This window comes from Diceros bicornis, chromosome 15 (genome assembly GCF_020826845.1).
Source record: "Diceros bicornis minor isolate mBicDic1 chromosome 15, mDicBic1.mat.cur, whole genome shotgun sequence".
Taxonomy (NCBI): Eukaryota; Metazoa; Chordata; class Mammalia; order Perissodactyla; family Rhinocerotidae; genus Diceros; species Diceros bicornis.
Window position 1 is genome coordinate 41,455,241 of NC_080754.1, and position 11,017 is coordinate 41,466,257.

Genomic DNA, 11,017 nt, shown 5'->3' on the forward strand with positions numbered 1-11,017 from the left:
AGCATAGTTTGTAATATCCCCCAAAATTACCTAAACATTCTTCACTAGGGGACTGATTATATACATTCTTGGTAATGCTATACAACCATTGAAAGGATTGTAGTGTCAAAGAAAGATGTTTCTGATAGATTGTTAAGAAAAGCAAGTGATAGAACAATTTGAAGAATATGGCCCACTTGCTTACAGATATGACTGTGCAAGTGTGTTCGTCTGTGCACATACATGGCTAGAAAGAAAAGGCCTAGGGCCGGCCCCGTGGCTTAGCAGTTAAGTGCGCGCGCTCCGCTACTGGCGGCCCGGGTTCGGATCCCGGGCGTGCACTGACGCACCGCTTGTCCAGCCATGCTGAGGCCGCATCCCACATACAGCAACTAGAAGGATGTGCAGCTATGACATACAACTATCTACTGGGGCTTTGGGGGAAAAATAAATAAACAAAATTAAAAAAAAAAAAATAAAGAAAAGGCCTAGAGTGACACACATACCAAATTACTATCAGTGGTGACCTCTTGAAGAGGGTGGCAGGAATGGAGTGGGAGATTGGCATTGAGGGGCTCTTACGTTTTTACTCTACATACTTATGTAAACTTTTGTATATCATTTACTTCTGTAAATACTTTATGACTAGTATGTACTGCTTCTCTAATTTTTTCAGAAAGTGTCATTAGATGAATTGCTAAGATGATTCCTATTTGTGACGAAAGAAGTCATGTGGGTATCAAAGAGGCTCTCGTTTTCCTCAGGAACATGGGCCAGTAGTTTACACAAGCACCGTCAGGTCAGTGTCATAGTGCTCAGTGATTAAAACGTGCTTCTGAGCTGCCATTGACCATATAATCTAGCTCTCAATGGGATTCAAATATATCACAGCTTGACTCAATTCCATTTTAAAGGATATAATTTCACCCCAAGCCAGGAATCCAGGCCCCCTAGATAACGGATCTTTATTGGGCATCTGCCTCTGAGAGCCTGTGCCATGAGGCAGATAGAATAAGTGCAATAGAATTAGTGGGAGATGAGGAAGTATTTTTTAAAGCACATATTGATTTCACATGGCAAAATACCTTCACCCTAGAAAACAATCTAAACTGTAGCATTGCATACAGTGGAAATTATCTCTCTTTAAAATGTTCATTCAGAAAACTCTTTCAGGTTGAAAGCCTCACCAAGGCTTGCCAAAATCTGTGCTTCCCCGTGTCTCCTGGAATGTGACAGCCGCTCACAGCAGCTCCACATGCAGAACCAGCAGTGGTCAACTGAAGCTAAGGAACTGGACACACCACAATAAACAGCTGGTATAGTGTGTTCCCACAAAAGGCAGTGCAACTCCACTAGCCCTTACTCTCAATTCAGAAATCCAAAAATGCTCTAAATGGAAAGATTTTCATAACTCATTTGCTCCCAAGACTAACCAGATCTGAATTCAAGTGGTAGAAAACCTGATCTGAACTGATTGAAGCTATTCATAGTCTTTATTTATTTCACATATTGTAAATATTCAGTATGTTTTAAAATATTAATATGTCCATCTTATGAAATACAAGCCATCTTGATCCCCTGGAGAAATTATAGTCATCCAGAATATTCACTGTACTATCTTTCTGGAAAAAAAAAAGTGTGCATTTAAAAATATATCTGGGCCTAAGAGTTTCAAATAAGGAATGAGGACCTAAATATGGTATGATCTATGAAGGTTTGAAAGAAATGAGATTCAAGTTCTCCCAATAATCAAGAACAATGTAGCTCTTAAGAACCTTAGGTTCTTAACCAAGGTTCTAACCAAGGTTAAAGAACCTTGTTAAGGGCTAATAAGTAATAGACTCATTACCTAGAGAAATAAAGTGAGTTACTAGGAATAGAGAGAAGCAAGCGGAACTATGCCCATTCCAAAACCATTAATAATAAGAAATGACTCTTTACTGCTTTTGTTTTGAGAGATAATGCCCTTCACTTGCTAAATGATATAACACACTGAGAACATTCTACTCATGGTATAAGAATAAATATGATTTCCTCAAAGGAAACCTTTCCTGATCTTTCTAAATGAACATGATTTCACATCCTTCCTTCAGAAAAAATTCTGAGGAGTCAGTAATAAAGGCCATTTGGTTGACTCTGCAGATACACAATCTAGCCAACCTGTGAAAACTACTCTGAAAAGGTAGGAAAGACCTGCTCTGTAGATTTAACTCCACAGACTATTGATTTCAGCCTAGGAAGGGCCTCTAGAGAACATTAGCTTCATTTAGTCTTTGAAATAACTTATAAAATCACATTGTTTTCATAAAAGTTCTAGAAGAAAACTTAAGGGAAAATCTTTGTGACCTTGAACGAAGCAAGGATTTCTTGTATGTGACATCCAAAGCATGATCCAGAATAGAAAAACTGACAAATTTAGGCTTTGTCAAAATTAAATAATTTTGTTTTTCAAAAGTCACCACTAAGAAAATAAAAACACAAGCCACAGTTTGGGAGAAAATGTTTGTAAATCATGTATCTATATATAAATCATATGTATAAATATATATACATATATATATAAAAGGCTTGTATTCAGAATACATAAAGAACTATTATAACAATGAAAGTCAAATGGCCTAGTAAAAAATGGACAGAAGACTCGATTAAGCACTTAAACACAGATCATATATAAATGGCTAACAAGCACATGAAAAAGTGCCCAGCATCATTAGTTATTAGAAAAATGGAAATTGAAATAATGTGATACCACTACACAACCACTAGAATAACTATAATAAAAAAAGACTGACAATATCAAGTGTTGGTGAGAATGTGGAGAAACTAGAAGCCTCATACATTGCTGGTAGGAATGTAAAATGAAACAACTGCTTTGGAAAATGATTTGGCAATTTTTTAATATAAGTTAAGCATGCACTAATCATAAGACCCAGTAATTCCACTTCTAGGTATATATCCAACAGATATAAAAATATACATCCATACAAAAACTTGTATACAAATGTTCATAGTATCATTATTCATAATAGGCAAAAACTGAAAATAGTCCCAAACTGGAAACAATCCCAATGAATAAAGAAAACGTGGTACCCGATGTAATGGAGCACTCTTCAGCAATAACTGAAACATCCAACAACGAGGTTGAGCCTCAAAAAACATTTTGCTAAGTAAAAGAATCCAGACACGAAAGACTACATATTATGATTCTGTTTATACGAAATTTCCAGATAAGACAAAACTTTAGAGACAGAAATCCTATCAGTGGTTGGCTAGAGCTGGGCTGAGTATGAAATTAACCTCAAAGAGGTACAGAAGGGAATTTTGAGGGGCAATGAAAATGCCCTAAAACTAGGTTGTGGTGATAGTTGCACAAGTGTATAAGTTTATTAGAAATCACCAAACTGTTCAAGCCACTTGCTTTGTTCATATTTGATGCTATCTCTTTGGGGAGGCATGCAGATCAAGAAGAATGTGTTTTAGGAAGTGTGGGTTGAAGCTACTTGAGGTAATAAAAAAATCACTGAGCAGCTGCTACTGAGTGCATGAAAGTCATCCTATGCTCGTTACAACATTGTTTGCCACAGAAAAACTAGAAATAACTTAATGTCCATCAATAGGGCAATGGTTCAACAAGACAAAACTCATCCTTCTTATGAAAGACTGTGCAGATGCAGCTGTAAAAAAAGAATGAGAATATTCCCAAGATATTCTAAGTTAAAAAAAAAAGCAAAGTCATAGAACAATAATGAATAGTATAATTTAAATCTAACACACACACACTAAACTATATAAGGCTTACCTCTGGGGAAGATTGAGACAATGAGTGTAGAAGGCAATTTTTTTTTAATATGTTCTTCTGTAATATTCGAATTTTTTCACAAAAAGCATGTACCACTTTTGCAGTTTAAAAAAAACACCACTATTTAAACGCTCTTACTGGCCCTTGACTAAATTTCACTTCTCAGCAATCTCTGCTGCTGGGGAAGCCATGTGTTCTTCAAAATGAGACTAGAGCGAGTTACTTTGAAGCATGTTAGAAGAAAACGTAGAGTAGAATTCTCTATCAGCCAGCAGTTTGATGTCCTGGCAGCTTAATAGTAGTGATAATAATAACAATATTCTTTACTGATGTAGTTTTCTACTATGACAACCCTGTAATGTAATGTTGCCACTCCTATTTTGGAGGGAACTCTGAAGATCAAGAGGTCAAGTCACCTGCCCAAGGCCACCCAGGTAGGCAGAGCGGGAGTGAGGCCTATACCTTTAAATCTGATGTTTTCATTCAGCTGCCTGCCTGCCTCACCAAGGATGATGATAAACTTAATGGTGACCCTGAGGCAGCACAGGATCCTAAAGGCATTATGAATCATCAAAGAAAGATTTAATTCTATTTAGTGCAGTTTGGGTTTTACCCATACTTTATTGTGTTATAATCCCTGGAAAAGTGTTCAGCCACGTCACCCTTGTTAAGAATATTTGATTAACCAGAACGCCTCTGGCCAGGCTGAAACATGGAGAACTTACTTTAAATTGATCCACTTCATGATTTAGGGGTGTTTACTTCCCTCTGAAGAGAAGATACCTCTCTGCCCTGTCTCCCCTCAACCTTTGCCTCAGAAAGCCCTCAGTTCTCTTTTTTCCAAAGACTGTCAGCCCAGCCTTCCCACAGCAGGAGAGCCAGAGCGTCAGGAGGAGGTGGCCTGAGGCCTCAGGGTGCTACAGCCTCCTCCCAGCTCCTCTCCTATGGCTGGGGCACTGGTGACAATCTCCTGGTCACACACCCTCTCTCTGGCTGGGCATTCCCACAGCCCGTGAATGGGAACACTCACAATGAAAGGGACGCGGGTGAATAATAAAAGCAAGTCTGAGCTCAGGCTGAAGGCCTGCGCCCCATTGCTTTGAAGAAGAGCAAATGTGGGCCTTTAAACTTGGGAGTGGGCTTCCTCAGGACAACACAGACTATTTGCAAGAGGAATGTAATTTGAGAGTTGATCTGCTCAACTCACACAGGTTAAAACAGACCTGAGTTTTAAATGTGGAGACAAGAGATAAAACTCTAAGACTGGAAATCAGGCAGCCCACGCTGGAAGTAAACAGGCAGAACTATGCATTCTAAGAGCTCATTTTAGAACCAGCCAAACATGAATTCAAATCCTACCTTGGACTCCAGCTGGACGATTTGGGATAAGCTACTTTATCTCTACACTCCCCCCTCCCACTTTCTCATCTATAAAATCAAGGTAGGGATAATACTTGCTTCGATAGTGTGATTAAAGATTAATCTACATAAAGTACCTAGTACCATTCCTGGCACATAGTAGCTGCTCACTAAAAGGTAGATATCATTACTATCAAACTCTCATCCTGGTTCTGCCACAAAAATGAGTAAACAAAATAGATGATTCCTCAAGATCCTTCTAGGTCTACCACTTTATGATTCTGTTATTGAAATTAGCAAGCTGGCAGCATAACTTGATTACCACGACAAGCCCACAGGACTCCATAGGTTAGGAATTCATTTTGGGGACCTATCCCAGGGCCCATTTCCAGTTCTCTGTGACACCACTCTTTCTGCTGCCCAAGGAGCACTAGAGCAGACCCCAGATTGCCACGTTAGTAAATCATGACCCAGGTGCCAGGCCAGGTGTCCACTGTAGAAGTCATTAACCACAACAACAAAATGAAAGAAGTACAATTCCTGCCCCTACATTATTTCTTCTTAAAGGCTTTTTTTTTTTTCCCCACCCTCTGTTGATAAAATAACACATGCTCTTTGTGGGTCAGGAAGTGCAAAAAAAAAAAAAAGAAGAAAACTATCAACCATAATCTCACATGAAGTTGTGAATACTTCAGTTTACTTCAGATCTTTTATCTATACGTATTCCTCCATATGTAAGTGAACTCATCACTGCATGTTAAACTGCCTGTTTCACTTAACGTTTTAACAACAACCAATGTCCTGGCCAATGGCTGTCTACAGAGCTTGAGGCTGTGGCTGAGGTTCCCTGCTTTTGCAGACACGACCACACATTTTACTCAGCCCATCTCCTAAAAGCCCTGAGGGGGAAAGAGTTCCAAGAAATCAGCAGTCACCCCTCTTAAACAACGTGAACCTCATGATTTTCAGAGAGTCCAAGGTGATTCCTAGGACACAGTTCTCCATTGGCTCTTGAGGATCTCCCTGGGGAAGGAGATGTAGCCGGGAGAAGTGTTGAATCTCTCTCTGACCCCTGGGGTTCTGCATCTGACTATCAGCTGATGGCTGTAAAAGACTGAAGGGTTGTGAAGTGAGGGTGAGCAGTTATGTCCACGGAGCAGCTAGAGTAGAAAAGCGAAGATCCTCTCAATACTTGCAATTCATGTGGTGGCCCACCTGAAATGGGACAGGGCGAGGAGGTCCAGGTGACAGGCCACACATGCCTCTGACTGCCTCACAGAGATGCACCTTACAGAGACTTCACAGGGGTGAACTCCCTCACGCTAGGGGATCACAGAATGCCCTCCTGAGGTTCCTGAGGACTGTACAAAGGGGAGGGGGGCAGAAGAAGGAAGAGAAGGAAGGAAGAAGGGAGGGAAGAAGCAAGAAATGGAAGAAGGAAGGAAGGAAGGAAGAAAGGAAAGAAGGAAAGAAAGAAAAGAGAAAGAAATTAGTATGAAATAGATTAATATAACTTGTTGAATATTGGCAGTATCTTTGATTAACCGTAGCCCAGAAACCCCAGAAGCCTGTGAGGGCTGATCTTTAGTAGGGAGTGGTAGAGTCGGGATGGAGGGATGGTGGTTTTTGTGTTTAAAAATAATAATACCACCAAAGAATCACTTTCCTTTCAAATAAGACATCTTGGACTAAACATGAAGCCAAAACTCAAAAATACCCACCTAACAGCATCTCTGATATTTTGTTGCTAAAACTCCAGATTCAGAAACACAGCCAAGAAAGGGGTGCTGTTGGAAGTCAGAGGTTTGCAGTACAGGGCAGGCTTCTATTCACCTGCCACTTCAAGGGAACTGAAAGGTTGTCAAAGAATTGTTGATTTCAGGTGCACTGAGAGCAGGTCTGGATAATTCAAGAAGAAAACAGACTTTCAGTGCAGGACAGTGTGGCCACTCATGTGGGCTGTGTGGGAACAGAGTATCTGTCAAGCCATATACCTGAACCCTTACTTCTCACCCCTCACTTGGTGCTCACTATATTTGGCCAAAGGGCAATGATGGCACTGGGAGAAAATTGATGCATTGCATAGTAAACTCTTCTCTCCTAGGTTAAGCAAAAAAATAGAATTAGCCTGCCTAGAATATTAATTCTCCAATATATGTTTTATATTGATCTTCATTTTCCAATAGGGTAATGTGGGGACGAGCACCCATCTGAAAATTCTCTTAACCTTGTAATTATTTTGCCTTTTCCATTCTACTGCAACCTTGTATTCTAAGATAGAGCCAAAAGTGACCAGGGTAAAGGTCTTCATCTCAGGTAGTAAAATCTACACTCATGTGAATTATGCAAATAACCACACTGACAAAATTCTTTCACTAACTGGTGTCTTGCTACCTCAGATATAGTTCACCCCATTTAAGAATATAATTTTACACTAGATACAACTCTTAGGTCAAATTTTTAGACTTGCCTTTCAACTTCAATTTTCAATTTGTTGTTGAGGGCCTTTTGGTTTTCTCTCCTCTCTGAGGCCCAGTGATGATCCTCCTCAGAGGTGGCCATCTTGGAGGACATGGTAATGAGATAGCTGTGATGGGGAGGGGTTTCTGCATGCGTCTGTCTTGTTAGTCAGGGCCCCTCATAATGACTTCTGGAAAGCTGGAGAAGACTAAAAAACCCGAAGTAAGCACAATGGTTATAACAGATGAGATACCAAAAGGTGCCCAAAGGTGCTAACAGAATCAAGGTACATCTCAGCTCTTAGGAAGGTTTCTTGCCCCCAATATTTATCCCTCCAACTACCTAAATATGGTCTTTCTTGTAAGGCTTTTCTGTTAAGGTTTTTCTAAGCCCCCTCTAATCACCTTCCCAGAAATCCCTTCTTCCTCTGAATCATTAATGCTCTTATTATTGGTACTATTTAAAAATGTCACTGCTCTGTATTGTTGGTCATCATGTCCCATCCTTTCACATGGGTTATTCTCTCTTTAAAATTAAGAACCTTCTCTTGATTCTGAAAAATCCCTACAGCCTTCAGAGCAGTGCCTGATAAAGTGATGCTCAGTACCAACTCAGAGCGCCATGGGGGAGCAGTGACCCACTCCTGACCTCAAAGACCCTGCTCTATCTGTTCTCACCCCTGCCTGTATTTCCTCATAGCCTGTCTCCTAATCTCCAGTCCTAACACCTCTCTCCACCCAACAGGGAAACATTTTCCCTTCTAGTGCCCAACTCTCTCAAGTGGCTGGGACCCCAAATTATATTTGTTTTGTTTTTCAGTTTTATTTTATAATCCTCTCATTCACAAGGCACAGAGCCCTCTCAGGGGATGGGTTCAAATGCCTGTCCTTGGAAACACCACATTTTCCCAGCGACAATCCTTGCTGCTGAGTCTAGTGTATCACGCAAAGCTCCTTACTTTGGGTGATTTTTCTCTCAGGAATGTAATGTTCATCAGCAGTGCCTCAGCCCAATCCATCAGTTACAACCATCAAGGTCTGAACCTCAACTGCCAAGAGCATTTAAATTCTTTCCCATGGTGCTCCTGGGCACTAGGCCAATCAGATGGTGAGATAACAGTTTTGTTGCCCCGAGCGTTCTCCAGCAGTTAGGAGGGTTTTTCCACCTAGAGCACAAGGAAGACTGTTGGCAGGGAGGACGTAGTCCTCAGGCTAATAAATTAGAACCAAACCTTCTGACCAAGAAATGAAGAAATTCCTGGGAAATCGGGGTAGATAGCTTTTCAGTGGGGTCTCCAAAAGTCATGTTGTATAGGGCAAAACTTGACGGAACACTTTTTTAATAAAGAGGTTTGCTTCTTTAAAAAATTTGGTTTAATACTAGAGAGCTCTGTTGAAAAGGTGCATTGGCCAATTCTTATTAGCATTTTTCTTTGTTTTTTAATGTGTGTCTTTGGGAGACAGTGTCAACTCTAACAATTTATGTGCATTTGTGGTCACCCACCCCTCACAGGTTGCCTTGAACAACTTGGTTTCTCCCTCCGTGATGGGCTGTAACAATAACCAGTCTCCCATATGTTATTGCTGAGTAATTCCTTCTTGGTGGCTTTATAACAATAATATTAAAAAAAGAATCTGTATTGTTCTATTTGGCTCTTTTGAGATCCTAGCATCTCATTACATCAGGGGAGTCTTTGTTTCCTCAAGGTAAAAAAACAAAAAACAGAAACCCACATATTACTGGCCTTTTTATTTAGCTGTCACAATACCAGCAGCGGGAGAGTCACTATGTGGAGGAAACAATAGTAACATGGATCACTTCACATTAAAATGTGGTATCTAATTATTGTTTTTAGGGGCAGTTAATGAGTGGTACTTGTAGGTGATTAAACACATTTGGGTTTGGAAGACCAATGGGAGAAGGAGCAAGCCACTCTGCTTAGTAACAGTGTGGAGGGAGAGAGTTTGAGTACTGCATCTGCTTCAAGAGTCCTGTCCTACCCCACCCACAGTGCCTTCTCATGGGATTTAACAATGGGCTGAGGATGCCTGGGAAGCCACCCAGCCAACTGAGCCCATTCACAAAGGACATCCGGCGTTTGCCGGGTATGATCACAGATTCAGCTTAGCAGCCAGTGAGAACAAAAAGGACTTAAGTATATTTACAGCTGGTGAGGCGAATAACAGAGCCCTGAAAATGTCAAAGATCGGGAGGCCCTACCCGGGATCATGCACTGTACCAGACATTGAGGATACAAAGATAAATCAAAACCCTCCCCAGCCCTCGGGAAACTCCACCTGCAGCAAAGATAGACTCGTATATACTGCTATAGATTGAACATTTGTGTTCCCCCAAATTTCCTATGTTGAATCCTAATCCTTAAGTGGATGGTATTTGGAGGGGCATTAAGAGATGGGGCATTTGGAAGGTGATTAGGTCATAGAGGGTGGAGCCCTCATGGATAGGATTAGTGCCCTCATAAAAAAGACCCCAGAGAGCTCCCTTCCTCCATTCTGCCGTGTAAGGATACAACGAGAAGTCTGCAACCCAGAAGAAGGCCCTCACATGACCAGGCTGGCACCCTGATCTTGGACTTCCAGACTCCAGAACTGTGAGAATAAACTTCTGTTCTTTATAAGCCACCCAGTCTACGGTATTTTGTTACAGTAGCCCAAAGAAACTAAGACACACACTTAACCAAAAAAGTAAAAGGATATATTAAAACAGAGGTGTGAACAAGGCATTATGAAAGCACAAAGATGAGAATGATTAATCCTGGATGGTTTGGAGACACTGAAGGAGAGGCAGGAAAAGTCTCCATAGAGGAAGGGGCATTGAGCTGGGCTTTCAAAGAGGAAGAAGAGGTTGGCAGATAGAGGATGGATCCTCTGGCAGAGAAAACACAAGAAAAATAGCAATGAGATATTAAAGTGTGCAAGAAAATTTGCAAAGCAGTTTCAACCTGACCTGTGCAACAGCAATCTTGTGTTCATGCTTTCTTGAAGATGTCCCTTTCTTTATGGTTTAAGTTGCTGTAAAGATAACATATGGTAAATACCTTTCTCTAATCCTGCCAGACCTTGAAAATCAAGTTTGTACTGCATAAAAACTTCCTGTTCCCCCTCTCTACAACCTAAGCCTTTTGTTCAATAGCAGACATCAATTTAAAGAGCAATTTCGGGAAACTTGAATGATAAACTGATAAGAAAGTAGTTCAGAAATACGGTATGTTTCCTCAATGGAATCCACCATTTAGCAGGTCCCTCAGCCCTAATTTCATTCATCTACCAGCACAGTCCTAGGTACTAAGGCTACAAAGATTAATTCAATGTGGCCTCTCTCTTCTAGGAGCCCACAAATAAGTTAACAAAAATTAAATGGCTGAAAAGCAAGACATGGATTTGTTTTGTTGGTACTGAA

General features: G+C 40.7%; 1 long non-coding RNA gene across 1 annotated transcript in view; it reads right to left on the reverse strand.

Annotated features, from left to right (window-relative positions):
- The window catches only part of LOC131414935 (uncharacterized), a 50,013-nt gene extending 43,449 nt beyond the window's left edge, over positions 1 to 6,564 (reverse strand). Inside the window, exon 1 of the long non-coding RNA XR_009222264.1 lies at positions 6,353 to 6,564. This is a non-coding gene — a long non-coding RNA (uncharacterized LOC131414935). The remainder of the gene's footprint in view (positions 1 to 6,352) is intronic.
- Between the last annotated feature and the right edge of the window lie 4,453 nt (positions 6,565 to 11,017).